At 40.0% G+C, this 15,112-nt stretch overlaps 1 long non-coding RNA gene across 3 annotated transcripts in view; it reads left to right on the top strand.

Moving 5' to 3' along the window:
- LOC107967605 (uncharacterized) overlaps positions 1–15,112 on the top strand; it is a 64,219-nt gene that overhangs the window by 11,912 nt on the left and 37,195 nt on the right. For 2 of the 3 annotated variants that reach the window (XR_010148394.1, XR_010148393.1), the window contains exon 2: positions 11,098–11,165. This is a non-coding gene — a long non-coding RNA (uncharacterized LOC107967605). Of the gene's footprint in view, positions 1–5,792; positions 5,950–11,097; positions 11,166–15,112 lie in introns of those variants that run through there. The other variant, XR_001708195.4, reaches the window with a different exon arrangement.

The following is a 15,112-nucleotide window of genomic DNA, read 5'->3' as shown; positions in this document are numbered from 1 at the left end:
CTTTAAACTGATGTTTATAATAAAAACTAATACAAAAGAAAAAATATAGAGGGAAAGAATTTTAATTTTTTCTGGACACCCTCCAATTGTTTCAGTATACCAGTATTCCAAGTAAATAAAAAAAAAATTTAGTCAAGCTTTATTATGTGATGCTATTTTAATGTGAAAATTGTGAGGAAGGGCTATTCTTCTTATTCTTTTCCAGTTTCCTTTTCTCTTTCCATTTCTTTTGTTTTGTTTTGTTTTTTGTTTTTTTTTGAGACAGAGTCTTGCTCTGTTGCCCAGGCTGGACTGCAATGGTGCGATTTCGGCTCACTGCAAACTTTGCCTCCTGGGTTCAAGAGATTCTCCTGCCTCAGCCTCCCAGGTAGCTGGGATTACAGTCATGCATCACCACACCTGGCTAATTTTTGTATTTTTAGTTGAGACGGGGTTTCAACATGTTGGCTAGGCTGGTCTCGAACTCCTGACCTCAGATGATCCGCCTGCCTTGGCTTCCAAAGTGCTAGGATTACAAGCATGAGCCACCATGCCTGGCCTTCCATTTCTATTCTATCTCTTCTATTTCATGGGTGGCCAAAATAAGAGCAAAGGAATTATATCACAAATTGATCTAATAAAATACACAATACTAGAAAAATCATTTGAGAAGTGTGTGACTCAAGGTAAAAAAAAAATCTCTTATAAAAAATCATATAGTCAATATTTTAAGAGTTAGAAGTTCATAAATATGGTGATTAACTCTTAGGAAAGAACCTATTATTTATCAGTATATTAAAGTCTTACTGAAGTAAAGTAAACAGGATAGACTGGTAGATTTTAAGGCAAATTAAAGCAAAAAGATTAAGATTGAGAGAGGGAGCTGTTATTTATGGAAGGAGATTTAGGATTGAGGAAAGGAACTATAATTTATAGAGGGTAATTAGGTTGGGATTATGCTCAGCTATGATTAACAAAGACCCAAATTAAGGATGATTTAAACCAGTTGAATCATACAGTTTGGATATATGTCCGCCTAAATCTTATGTTGAAATGTAATCCCCAAAGTTGGAGATGGGGCTTAGTGAGAGGTGTTTGGGTCACGAGGGCACATCCTTTATGGCTTGATGCTGTCCTCATGATATTGAGTGAGTTCCTGCGAGATCTGGTTGTTTAAAAGTGTGTGGCACCTCCAGGTCCTCTCTCTCTTGCTCCCCTTCCTGCCATGTGAGACGCCGCCATTCCCTCTTTGCCTTTTGCCATGGTTGGAAGCTTCCTGAGGCCTCCCCAGAAGCTGATGCCGGCGCTATGCTTTTTGTACAGCCTGCAGAACTGTGAGCCAATTAAACATCTTTTCTTATAAATTACCCAGCCTCAGATATATCTTTGTAGTAACACAAGAACTGCCTAACAAAAAGAAAGTTTATTGACCTCTTTTGTAAAGGTGAATAGTTCAATACTGGGGTGACGCTTTGCTGCTTGAAATCTTCAGAGACCCTGACTGCCCCTAGCTTTTGATCTGCCCTCTTAGGCTATGACCCTCATCTTCATCATCCCAGATGGAGTTCTAACTACCACATACGTAGTCGAAGGGTCAAATGGAGGAAGGAGGGAAAAAAGGGCAAGCACCAGCTATCTTTAAAGGAAATTTTCTGGAAGTGGCTGCACAATTCTTTTCCTCATAGCATGTTGACCAGAACCTGGTCACATGGCCACACTGGCTGCAAGGGAGGATGGAAAAGGATTCTTACAGTCCCAGTGGCCCTATGCCCTGCTGAGAATCAGGGGTTCTAACACCAGTAGGCTGTTTGGGGTAGGCAACCATTGATCTCTATTGCCAGAGGGTCTACTGGATGTTGTCTATTTCCTTATCATAAAATGGGTTAAATTGGCCTGGTGCATGGCACATGCCTGTAATCCCAACACTTTGGGAGGCTGAGGCAGGCAGATGACTTGAGGTCACGAGTTTGAGACCAGCCTGGACAACATGGTGAAACCCCATCTCTACAAAAATACAAAAATTAGCCAGGTGTGGTGGCGCATGCCTGTAATCCCAGCTCCTTGGGAGGCTGAGGAAGAAGAACTGCTTGAACCCGGGAGGCAGAGGTTGTGAGCCGAGATCACGCCACTGTACTCCAGCCTGGGTGACAGAGTGAGTCACATAGAGTGAGACTCTATCTCAAAAATAAATAAATAAATAAATAATTTTTAAAATGGGTTAAATATTATTAACAGGGTTAAACAAGGTAACAATAGCTAATACTTATACTTCTTATATTCCAGGGATTTCAGGTGAAAAACCTGTTTATAACTATCTTATACTTTTTAACATAATTTTTTTTGCTCTTAACACTGCATTTTTCAAAAATACAATTATCATGTAAATTCAGAGAAGACTATGCTTGCTTTTGTTTAGAGTTTTACTAACAGTTTTCACTATTTCAGAAAAGTATTGACAATGCTGCAAGCTGCACTTGAATCACCAAGATAACATCCATGGCTCTGTTTACAGGTTCAAGCAGTTGACTACTTTGTGAGGTTTTCTAGTGTAAAAGTACTTGAGCGTTTGCATATTTTTATGATCAATTATTTTACATTTATGTCTGCTTGATGCTACAGTTTAGGCATTATATTTATTTTAAAATTACATGTGTACGTAGGCTGTATTCTGTATGAATTTCACTTGATAGTACAGAACAGAACTGCTGCTAGCATATAAGGTGCCTCTGTACAAATAAGAGGCCCCCTCTGAGTGGAGGAATTAGGAAAAGGCACCCCTTCTTTGGGGTTGATGTAGCCCCCTGTCAGGGTGCATGACTAGGCAACAGAGTGCACCTAGAATTTGCCCCCATCTACCACCTGTGTAACTTAGTAGATGGCAAGCCCCTTTAAAGGCAGCATGAAAAAAAATACTTTTTTTTGAGACAGAGTCTTGCTCTGTTGCCCAGGCTGGAGTGCAATGGCATGATCTTGGCTCACTGCAACCTCCGCCTCCCCGGTTCAAGCAATTCTCCTGCCTCAGTCTCCCTAGTAGCTGGGACTACAGGTGTATGCTACCACGCCTGGCTAATTTTTGTATTGAAAAAATACTTCTTGTAGAAGGTAGGCATTGGGTCTGATGGGGCTGATGATTACTAATTTAAAAAGATAGTCAAGGATTGAACCTGGAAATACTTCCATGTTTAGAGGTGTAGTAAGTGGACCCAACAGTTAGGAAGAAACCGAGAGAGTAGTGTACTAGAAACCAAGTGAAGACAGTACTGTAAGAAGAGAAAGTGATCCATTGCATCAAATGCTGCTGTTAACCAGCGCTTTGGGAGGCCAAGGTGGGCGGATCACTTGAGGTCAGGATTTCAAGACCAGCCTGGGAAACATGGCGAAACCGTCTCTACTAAAAATACAAAAATTAGCTGGGCGTGGTGGCACAAGCCTGTAATCCTAGCTACTTGGGAGGCTGAGGTGCGAGAATTGCCTGGGAAGCGGAGGTTGCAGTGAGCCAAGACCATGCCACTGCACTCCAGCCTGGGAGACAGAACGAGACCCTGACTCAAAAAAAAAAAAAAATCAAGACAGATGAAAACTCATTCTGTCCACTAGAGTAGGCCATGTGGGGGTCACTGATGATCTTTACAAGAGCACCCAGTGAGGTAGTAGGATTGAAAGCTTGATTGACATGGATTTAGGTGGAAACATAGGGAGAAGTGAAGAAGGTTAAGTATAGACAACTCTGGTGCTAGAGACTAAGGAGCTGAGGGTCTGTGCAAGGGAGTGTTGATACATAAGTCAATGAATAACAAAAATAATATTAGGTAGTGATTTACACTTTGAAGAAAAATATGTAAAATAGCACCCAAGGGACTGGGGCTCTAGTATTCATTCAGTCATTAGACTCTTTGAGTCCTTGAACAGGTCACCTTTACCTCATTGGGTCTCAGTTTCCTCAACTGAAAAAAATACAAAGGTTGAACTTGGTGACTTCTTTTATCTTTAGCATCTGTTATTCTATATATTGAAAAATAGCTTCCAAACAAACGAGTTCACACTTTACCATCTTGTACAAGGTATTTAGCCTCCCTATATCTTCATTTCTTCTAGTATTTTATTTTATTTTACACTTGATCTTAGCCAAAAAGCCAAGAAGCAATATTTTATTTTATTTTGAGACAGAGCCTCACTCTGTCACCCAGGCTGGATTGCAGTGCACTATCACGGCTCACTCCAGCCTCAAACTCCCAGACTCAGGTGATCCTTCTACCTCAGCGTTCCAAGTAACTGAAACTACAGGCACAGCCACCACACCCAGCTAATTTTTGTATTTTTTGTAGAGACGGAGTTTTGCCATGTTGGCCAGGTTGGTCCCGGACTACTAGGCTCACGTGATCTGCTTGCCTCAGCGTCCCAAAGTGCTGGGATTGCAGGCACAAGTCACCGCATCTGGCCAGTTTCTTCTATTTTAAAACTGTGGACATGTATAAAGACGTTCATGGTCAATACTAGTGAAGTGGCTAAATAATACTTCAATTGGCAACAATATTTTCATATGATAAAATTTAATACAGGCTGGGCACCATGGCTCACACCTGTAATCCCAGCACTTTGGGAGGCTGTGGCCAGGAGTTCAAGACTAGCCTGGCCAACATGATGAAACCCTGTCTCTACTAAAAGTACAAAAAAATTAGCTGGGCATGGTGGTGGGCACCTGTAATCCCAGCTACTCAGGAGGCTGAGGCAGGAGAATCTCTTGAACCTGAGAGGCAGAGGTTGCAGTGAGCCTAGATCACACAATTTTACTCCAGCCTGGGCAACAAGAGCGAAACTCCACCTCAAAAAAAAAAAAAAAAGTAATGCAATAATTTAAAATAATATTTACAAAGATTCTAATGACATGGAAAAATATAAGACATCAAAATATGTAAATAAATATTAATAATGTCAAAATATGGACATTTGAATATATGTGTCTAGAAAAACAGACTAAAAATAAACACCAAAATGTTATTAGTTGTTATGTTTAGGTTATGGGATTTGGGATGGTTAAATTTTCTTTATAATTTCCCGGGTTTTTCATTTTAAAAAATTTTGCCATTAGAAAGTGTGCCCTTGATAATAGAGAGATTATTTTTTAACTCAGTTAGCGTTAGCTCTTTAACATTTATGAATGCTTATGCCCATAACTATTCGTTCACAATTATGTTCCATACGATGGATTTACAGAATGTGGTCACCATGACCCTGAAGTCACTTGCATACACACTAATTTAAACATGTAAATGTTCATTCAAGAATATATTCATCTGGCCAGGTGCAGTGGCTCACACCTGTAATCCCAACACTTTGGGAGGCCGAGGCAGGCAGATCACGAGGTCAGGAGTTTGAGACCAGCCTGGCCAACATGGTGAAACCCCATCTCTACTAAAAATACAAAAATTAGCTGGGCATGGTGATGCACGCCTATAATCCCAGCTACTGGGGAGGCTGAGGCAGGAGAATGGCTTGAACCCAGGAGGCAGAGTTTGCAGTGAGCCATGATCGTGCCACTGCACTCCAGCCTGGGTAATAGAGCAAGACTCCATCTCAAAAAAAAAAAAAAAAGAATATATTTATCTGAGGAGATTAGCCAGTGAATCTTTCCTTTAAGAGGTGGTGGAAATGTATTCATTTTTAAAGTTAGCATTGGTAATATTAGAATAATAATAATCTAAACAATATCTTGTGCTATAGTCAGGTGTGAGCAGGGAAGGAGAGGGCTCCCCCACTACTCACACACCAGGTGTGTCAGGAGGCCATTCTGTGAGGTCAGGCGGTTGTTAACTGTTTCTCTACAGTAATAATTGGTCACAGCTGGCACTAGGGAAAGACAGTCTCTTACCAGATAGAAAACAGCTGAAACTGGTGATCAGCAGCTTCCGGATCAGATCTCAGCGTTGGACGAGCAGGAGAAGCAACGCAAGACCTCGGAAGCCTGCCAAGGTATAAAACCCCAAGTCAAAAGTTCAAACCGTGCTGGTCTTTCAAATCGCCCGCTTGGCCCTCTTTCAAGTGTACTTTCCTTCCTTTCCTTCCTGCTCTAAAGCTTTTGAATAAACTTTCACGCCTGCTCTAAAACTTGTCTCGGTCTCTCCTTCTGCCCCTCAGTCAAATTGTTTCTTCTGAGGAGGCAAGAATTGAGGTTGCTGCAGACCCAGATGGATATGGATTCTCCACCGCTAACAGGGCTATATACACAATTAATATTAATCATTCTGTTATAATCAAAATCATCCAGCAGAATTTCAGAATCTTGCAAAAGTTGACCATAATGTATCATATGGTCTTTTCCTCAAACCTCCTTCCCCCTCACCGCCGCCCTTTGTTTTAAGACAGTGTCCCACTCTGTCGCACAGGCTAGAGAGCAGGGGTGAGATCACAGCAGGGGTGTGATCTCAAGCTCCCGGGCGCAAGTGATCCTCCCATCTCAGTCTCCCAAGTAGCTGGAACTACACCCATCACACACATTTTAAAATGTTTTATTAAGACAGGGTCTCATTACATTGCCTAGGCTGGTCTTGAACTCCTTGGCTTAAGGAATCCTCTTGCCTCAACCTCCCAAAGTGCTGGGATTACAAGCCTGAGCCACTGAACCTCTCCCTCTCTCCCTCTCTCCTCCCTTATCTCTCTCTCCCTCTCTCCTCCCTCTCACCTCCCTCCCTTTCTCCTCCCTCCCTCTCTCCTCCCTCCCTCTCTCCATCTCTCTTCCCTCTCTCCCTCTCTCATCCCTCTCTCTCTCCTCCCTCTCTCCACGTTCTCTCCTCCCTCTCCGCCCTCTCTCCCTCTCCTCCCTCTTTCCCTCTCTCTCGTTTCTCTCTCCTGCTCTCATCCCTCTCTCCCTCTTTCTCTCTTTCCTCCCTCTCTCCACCCTCTCTCCTCCCTCTCTCCCTCTCTCCTTCCTCCCTCTCTCCCTCTCCGTTTCTTCCTCTTTCCCTCTCTCCTTCTCTCTCCCCTCCCTCTCTCCCTCTCTCTCTCCTGCATCTATCCCTCTTTCCCTCCCTCCTCCCTCTCTCCCTCTCTCATCCCTCTCTCCCTCTCTCACCCTTCTCTCCCTCTTTCTCTCTCTCCTCCCTCTCTCCACCCTCCCCCTCCCTCTCCTCCCTCTCTCCCCCTCTGTCTCCTCCCTCTCTCCCTCTTTCCCTCTCTCCTCCCTCTCTCCCTCTTTCCCTCTCTCCTCCCTCTCTCCCTCTTTCCCTCTCTCCTCCCTCTCTCCCTCTTTCCCTCTCTCCTCCCTCTCCTCTCCATCTCCTCCCTCTCTGCTCTCTCTCTTTCATTCTCAGGTTGCACACACTTACACTCCAAAGACTTACCTTTTAAGCACACTTCACCAGTAAACAAGGAAGCTGGCATTAACTCAAGCCAACACATTCCCTGCTTTCTGGACATTATAACATCTTGAGCCACAGTCCCTTCTGCATCTGAGTAAGTTTCCAGTATTTACCCACATTTCTGGCTGAGTTAACTCTCTCCTGCTGGGCAAGAAGATGAAAGTGAGATGAGATGGGGAGAGGAAATGTATAGAATGTGGATTTTAAACCAAGTATCTTCACCTATCCAAATAGGAACAGGACAGATATTTAGCCTTCCCTGAGCAGACAGGATGAAATAGGTAGTGAAGATCCTCTTTTTATTTGGACATAACGTTTGAAGTAGTTTCAGAGTGAAGAATTCAAGATTGTTTCCCTACTGCTGTTCGAAGTCTGTTTGCTACTTAATTACATTCACGAATGCTCATTCATAAATCGTTTGAAGAGATTAACTGGAATGATGCCCAAGGCAGCATATGCCTTTTCCAGGCAAGAATAAGGATACACTCAAGTATGTGAATATGGACAATAGGCAAGCCAGCATAATGACACACTTGTTTCATGAGTCATTTTAATTGAATAATACATGATCAAATACTGAGTAAGGCCTTACTCCATGACAAATAATAGGAATTTGTATGAGATCAAAGAAGATCATGTTTTCATAGATAATTTGATATATTTGTGGTCCATTTGTGGGGAAAAGAGGATATTCTGTTCTTAATCATTTCATTCTGGATTATAATAAATCTGCATTCATATAAACTTGACTAATTCGGACTTTATGGGAATTCCATTAGAGCTGAATTTATCATTGTTCTCTGAAAAGAAAATCTTGCTAAGAAAGTTACTTGTGTAAACAAGAATGCACTGCACATGTATCCCAGAACTTAAAGTAAAAATTTTAAAAATCCCAGAAAAAAAGAATGCAGAAGAAATCATTAGGAATTTGCAAAGAATATTTTCTGACTTCTAAACGGCATCCTTGATATCATCAAAATGTATAGTTGCAATAGAAACAAAAGCCTGCGAGTTCTAGTTATATCACCTGATACTCATCATTGCCACTCTTTCCTCTTCTTCTCACTTAGCAATATATCATGAACATTTTCACATGTCAATATATATTATTTTACAACAAGATTTTTAATAGCTGCATGATATTGCATCTCATGTTCTACCATCATTTATTTAACCCATTGTTGGATGCTCAACCTGGTTATGACTTTTTTGTAATTGTAATGGCACCGTGAACATCCTTATCAGTATTTATTTGTGTGTACCTCTTTGATTGTGTTCTTAGGGTAAAGTCTTAAAAATAAGATTGTTTGATCATAGGATATGTTTAATTAAGGCTTTTAAGGTATTCCCAAATTAAAGGGCTGGAAGTCAGAGGGCAAGGGATTCCACTGATAGAGTCCATAGATTAACCTCCTGTGACAGAGCAAGGCAGAGAAGGACAAAGAATGCATCTCGAGAGGCTATCACAAGTCATTCAGCATCCTCCTTCCCCAAACTAGAGCCTCCTTGCTGCATTTTTTCTGTAAAGCTTATTTCCTATTCATGTATCCTATAATATATTTATTATAATAATTATTATCTTTTGAGACGGAGTCTCTCTGTCACCCAGGCTGGAGTGCAGTGGCACCATCTCGCCTCACTGCAACCTCCACCTCCAGGGTTCAAGCAATTCTCCTGCCTCAGCCTCTGGAGTAGCTGGGATTACGGGTGTGCACCACCACACCTGGCTAATATTTTTTGTATTTTTAGTACAGATGGGGTTTCACCATGTTGACCAGGCCATTCTCAAATTCCTGACCTCAGGTGATCCACCCACCTTGGACTTCCAAAGTGCTGGGATTACAGGCATGAGCCACTGCACCTGGCCAATTTATTATTTATTTTAATTATTATCTGTTTGCCTTCACTAAAATGTTAGGTCTACCAGGTCAGGAATTGGCTTTTTAATTCATTGCTGAATATCCAGTGCCTAAGCAAATGCCATGTACATCATAAACAATAATTCTGTTTTTAATGAATAAGTAAAACAAAGGGATTGGTAGTCCTGCTAGATTATGTACCAGTCAGATCACCTTTGAAGTATTCCGGTCAGGCCAGGCCCTACCTGGAGAGGAATATTGACACACTGACAAGTGGTCTTTAAGTGTGTCCTGGGCAGAATGATTGAAGAAACTCTAATTGTTTGGTTTGGAAAAGAGAAGGGAGTTAGGGATAGGAAAGCTTGTCTATCTTAAAATACTAAACTCTCTTAAAACATTAAAAAGCCTTTCATATGAAAAATATTTGGGCTTATAACCTGTGCCAAAGGATGGAAATTGTTGACTTTTGCTCAGCCTAAGAAAGAGCTTGTTCGCATTTAGAGGTGCATAAGAATTGAATAGGCTTCCTCTCTCTCTCTCTATATATATATACACACACATACATATGTATGTATATATGTATATGTGTGTGTGTGTGTGTGTGTATATATATATATATTCCTCCATTTCTCTTCCTTGATATGTATGAAAGAATTGGCTTTTTAATTCACTGCTGGATATCCAGTGCCTAAACAAATGCCATGTACATCATATGCAATAATTCTATTTTTAATGAATAAGTAAAAAAAGGGATTGGTAATCCTACTAGATTGTGTACCAGTCAGATTACCTTTGAAGTATTTTGGTCAGGCCAGGTCCTACTTAGAGAGGAATATATCCTTGATAAATATGAACAGTATACATATAGAGGAATATATATATATATTCCCTTGACCATTTTAAGGAGAAAACACTTATTGGGATGTAGAGGTGATGCAAGTGTCTGATGGGTAAAAAGATTCTGAAGGTTTCTTTCAATCTGGAGGTCTTATGATTCAGTAAATATATTAACATGGTTTTTATGGTTTTTATTTTGATAATTTTCCTACTGGTTCATCACCAGAGAAGGGGCCAACATAGGGGCAAAGAAGAATATCGTGATCTAATATAAAATAATACACATTTTGAGGGTAGCCAAAAGTTTTGCTTACCAGAAATGGTATCTTCCATTCATTTCCTAGAAAGCTAGAAAATTTACCATTCAAAATTAATTGCTTTAGGTTGAAATTGACAGTAAACCTTCTATTTATTCAGGGCAATGCTCAATAGAAAAAAATATAAATATAGGGTAACATCAAGTAAGAAAACAATCTAATTTTAGAAAAAAAAAACTTAGAGAAACTATCCTAAATCAATATAGCTTAATATTATTGAGTTCATGGAACATAAATAAAATAAATGTTAAGGAATATATTAATAACCTGGTATGATCAGTAAGCTCCTTCCTTTCTCCCATCTTTTATCTTACTGTTTCTTCTTTCTCTTTCTATCGCTTCTCTCCTCTTTCTTTTCCATTCTTCAGTAAGTACCCATTTATCACTGGCTACTATAAGCTCTGGGAATACAATGATTAACAAATAGAGACATGGTTCCTTCGTACTTGGACCTAGCAGGAGCCAGTTAACAAAAGGAAGAAAAAAAGACTTTCAAGACCAAGAAAGGAAGGGGGAGTAGAAAAGCAATGAACAGAAGAAAAATGGGCAACATCGTTTGCTTATTTTTTTTCTACCTTCATCCCACTCCATTCCTTGTATAGTTTTTCTTGCTGGGTGCCATCTTCTTTCAACTTCTGATAAAACCCACTGCAAGGCAATAATCATCCAAGTGTTCTTCTGATTGGATAGCAAGTTCATTTATTTAATTATTTTCAATAAATTATTTTAAAATATGATCTTTTTCCCCAGGAAAAGAGGAAGACAGTAACTTGACAGTGGAGAAACCTGGAAGCCATTGCCTTAACTGAGTCATGAAGGTTAGTGTTATCAGTGATGTCCTCAGGGTATCATGTCATCTGCCAGATTTCTATTCTTTCCCTGGGCAGTTAATGATGAGCTAACTATCTTAGAAGTCAAAGGAAATTTTTGTTTATGAAGAGACTTTGAGAAGTCTTGGGGCTCTCTTGAGTGCTACTCGCTTTCCCCTGAAATCCATTCCTATCCCATCCCTGCCCTCTGCTGGGTCTGCTCTCCGTCACTTCGACCTTATTTAGGGTTTGGCTTACTGGTTGGGGCCACTTCCATCACCACCATGTTTAACACAAGTTGCTTGATTGCTTTCATTTAAATTATGGAGTATTTCAAACTGCACAAAAATGCCAAAAATAGTATGACAATGTAAAACATACTCCATCCCTGATTTAAAACGCTGTAACATTTTGCCATATTTGCTTTGCCCCCTTACCCTCAACTTTTAAAAAAGATGTAGAAGTCCCACATCTACATCCCATTTCTCACCTGTCTCTTTGAGGACTACAGGCTATATACCTGGAGTTGAAATTGACTATACCCATCTTCAACTTTTCTAGATATTGCTGAATTGTTCTTTAAAGTTAGTTTATATTAATTGGGGTTCTCCAGAAAAACAGAATCAAGAGGATAGAGATATAGAGACATGGGTATGGATATGTATATAGATGTAAATACAGATATAGATATAGATTTATTTTATAGAATTGGCTAACATGATTGTGGGCATGGTGGGGTGGGCCAGCAGGCTGGAGATTCAGGTAAGAGTTGTTGTTGTAGTCTTGAGTTTGAAACCTGCAGGGCGGTCCAGCAAATGGGAAACTCAGGCAGAGCTTTGATGTTGGAGTCTTGAGGCAAAATTATTCTTTATTGAGTCTTTTCTCCTAAGCCCTTCAACTGATTGGAAGAGGCCCACCCACATTATGGAGGGTAATTGACTTTACTCAATATCTATTGATTTAAATGTTAATCACATCTAAAAAAATACATTTGCAATAACATTTAGACTCATATTTGACCAAACAACTGGGCACCTCAGCCTAACGAAGCCGACACATAAAATTACCTATAATGGCCGGCACGATGGCTCATGCCCGTAATCCCAGCATTTTGGGAGGCTGAGGCGAGTGGATCTCTTGAGGTCAGGAGTTTGAGACCAGCCTTGCTGACATGGCAAAAACTCATCTCTACCAAAATTCCAAAAATTAGCCAGGTGTAGTGGTGGGCACCTATAATCCCAGCTTCTCGGGAGGTTGAGGCAGGAGAATCACTTGAACCTGGGAGGCGGGGGTTGCAGTGAACCGATATCATGCCACTGCACTCCAGCCTGGGTGACAGAGCGAGACTCCATCTCAAAAAAAAAATTAACTGTCATAGGGTTGTACCAGTTTATACTCCCACCAGCACCTTTGAGAGTTCTTGTTGTTTGATACCCTTACCAGTCCTTGGTACTTACAAATGTTTTAATTTTGCCAATCTGCTTAGTGTGAATTGGTATCTTGTTTTAATTTGGATTTTTTTATTTTCCTGACTACTAGAAAATTGAGTATTGTTGTGTTTGTTTATCGGTCTGAGTTTTCTCTTCAGTTGATTGCCTATTCAAATATTGCACATTTTTATATTGGGTTCTTTGAATTTTTCTCATTGACCTATAAGACTTTATAATTCTGGATAAAAATACCTTGTAGATTATTATAACTTTCTTTTCCTAGACTAATGGTTCCCAACATTGGCTGTACATTGGACTCACTTGGGGAGCTTTTAAAACTCTAGGTACCTTGGCTGTACCTTCAACCAATTAAAACCAGAATTTGGAGAGGTGTAACCTAGGATCAGTACTTTTCAAAGCTCCTCAGGTGCTACCTGTGTGCTTCTGAGAAACACTGTCCCAGACTAAGGCAGTAGGGTCTCTGCCATACAGAAAGTTTTAATTTTAATGTTTCTGATGCCTTAATTTTCTTTTATAGTTTCTACTTTTTGTTTTCTTTAAATTTTTCTATACCTGATGTCATTAAAATATTTTACTATATATTCTTCTCCCTATCTCTTTTGTGTATTAAAATTCTTACAGTGTTGTGACAAGGATTTTTCTACACAGATGACTAAAAACTCTTGTTTTGACAGATTGACAACCTCCTTTTTTTTTTTCAATTTGTCATTACAGAACTAAGAAAAGGTAATTTTAGTAAAAGTTGTGCAAAATACTTATTTTTATGATGTGGCTATAAGTGAGAAGGAACCGTTGATTTTAATCATTGCATTCCAATTTTAGAGCTTCATTTTCATTTGTATTAATATCCAAACTTTTGAAGGGTGGTGGTTGGATGATATGCTCTAATTCAGCTTCAGTAGGAGTTATTAATCATATGTGTGGTTCCAGTGGAAGTATTTTAATTACCATTGACTAAACTGAGGAAGAAAAGCTACTGACAAAAACAGAAAGTTAAACTACTTCAGTGAAGTGACTAATTATTGCTGGATCTAACTGTGGACACAAGTAGGATTATTATAAAGTAGGGAGATGGTGGATCTGAAGAAGCCTAGGATGAGGTAGCACTAGATAGATCTTATTTGTGGAGCATTGTTGAGTGTGCACTTGCATCTTTCTTTGTGACTAAAACCAGAAAAAGTAAATACATCTGTGATGGTTAATATCGAGTGTCAACTTGATTGGATTGAAGGATGCAAAGTATTGTTCCTGGGTGTGTCTGTGAGGGTGTTGCCAAAGGAGATTAACTTTTGAGTTATTGGACTGGGAAAGGCAGACCCACCCTCAATCTGGGTGGGCTCCATCTATCAGCAGCCGGTGCAGCCAGAGAAACATGGAAAGACTAGATCTAGCTTAGTCCTCCAGCCTGCATCTTTCTCCCATGCTGGATGCTTCCTGCCCTCAAACATTGTCTTCAGCTTTGGGACTCGGACTGGCTTCCTTGCTCCTCAGCTTGCAGACGGCCTATTGTGGGACCTCACCTTGTGATTGTGTGAGTTCATACTCCTTAATAAACTCCCCTTTAAATATACATCTATCCTATTAGTTCTGTCCTTTTAGAGAACCCTGACTAATACAATGTCTTTCCTGCCCTCTTCAGTGTTATTAGGAGCACATTGCTTCTTACTGTTTTGTTCTTCTTTCCTTTCCGTTGCAACCCATGTGAGTTTTAAGTTTTCTTATTTTCTGTGAAACAAAATTTGTTTGTCCACATTTCTTTGCTGCTGCTTCTACTTGTCAAGAGTTTTGGTTGTATATAACAGAAACCTAAGTCAAACTAGCTTCAGCCAAAGAAAAAAGACCCTAATTATAGTTTTTGTTTTCGTTTATGTATGCATTCAGGGAAGGAAACTATTATTTAGGATCATTGACTAGTGCCTGAAAGAAATTTGGAGCCAGTCAAGGAAAACAAAATGTGATTTACAAGAAAAAAGTAAAGTTGTTTGCTTTATGAATGGCATTTTACCAGGTACAGAGTACATTTTGGTTTCCCTAGCAGTACTGAAATACTTTCATTACACAAGGACTCTCAATGGTTTAAAGCTCACAATCTCAGCACTATTGATTTTTTTATTGTGGTAAAAATATACATAATATAAACTTACCATTTTAATCATTTTAAGTATACAGTTCAGTAACATTAAGTAGTGACATTATTGTGCAACCATCACCACCATCTGCCTCCAGAACTTTTTAACTATTGACATTTTGGACTGAATAATTCTTCTTGTTGGAGTGGTGGTAGGGTCTGTCCTGTACACTGTAGGGTGTTTAGCAGCATCCTTGGCCTCTACTCCTTAGATGCCAATAGCATCTCCACCTTCTCCCACCCCCACCCCATTCTGAAAATCAAAATTGTCTCTGGACATTGCCAAATGTCCCCTGGGAGGCGAAGTCATCCATAGTTGAGAACCATTGATTTCAAGGGGAAGAATTTCTATTGTAAGTTGTGCCATTTTAACTTTG

This window comes from Pan troglodytes, chromosome 10 (assembly GCF_028858775.2).
Source record: "Pan troglodytes isolate AG18354 chromosome 10, NHGRI_mPanTro3-v2.0_pri, whole genome shotgun sequence".
Taxonomy (NCBI): Eukaryota; Metazoa; Chordata; class Mammalia; order Primates; family Hominidae; genus Pan; species Pan troglodytes.
This window is presented reverse-complemented; position numbering and strand designations above follow the sequence as displayed.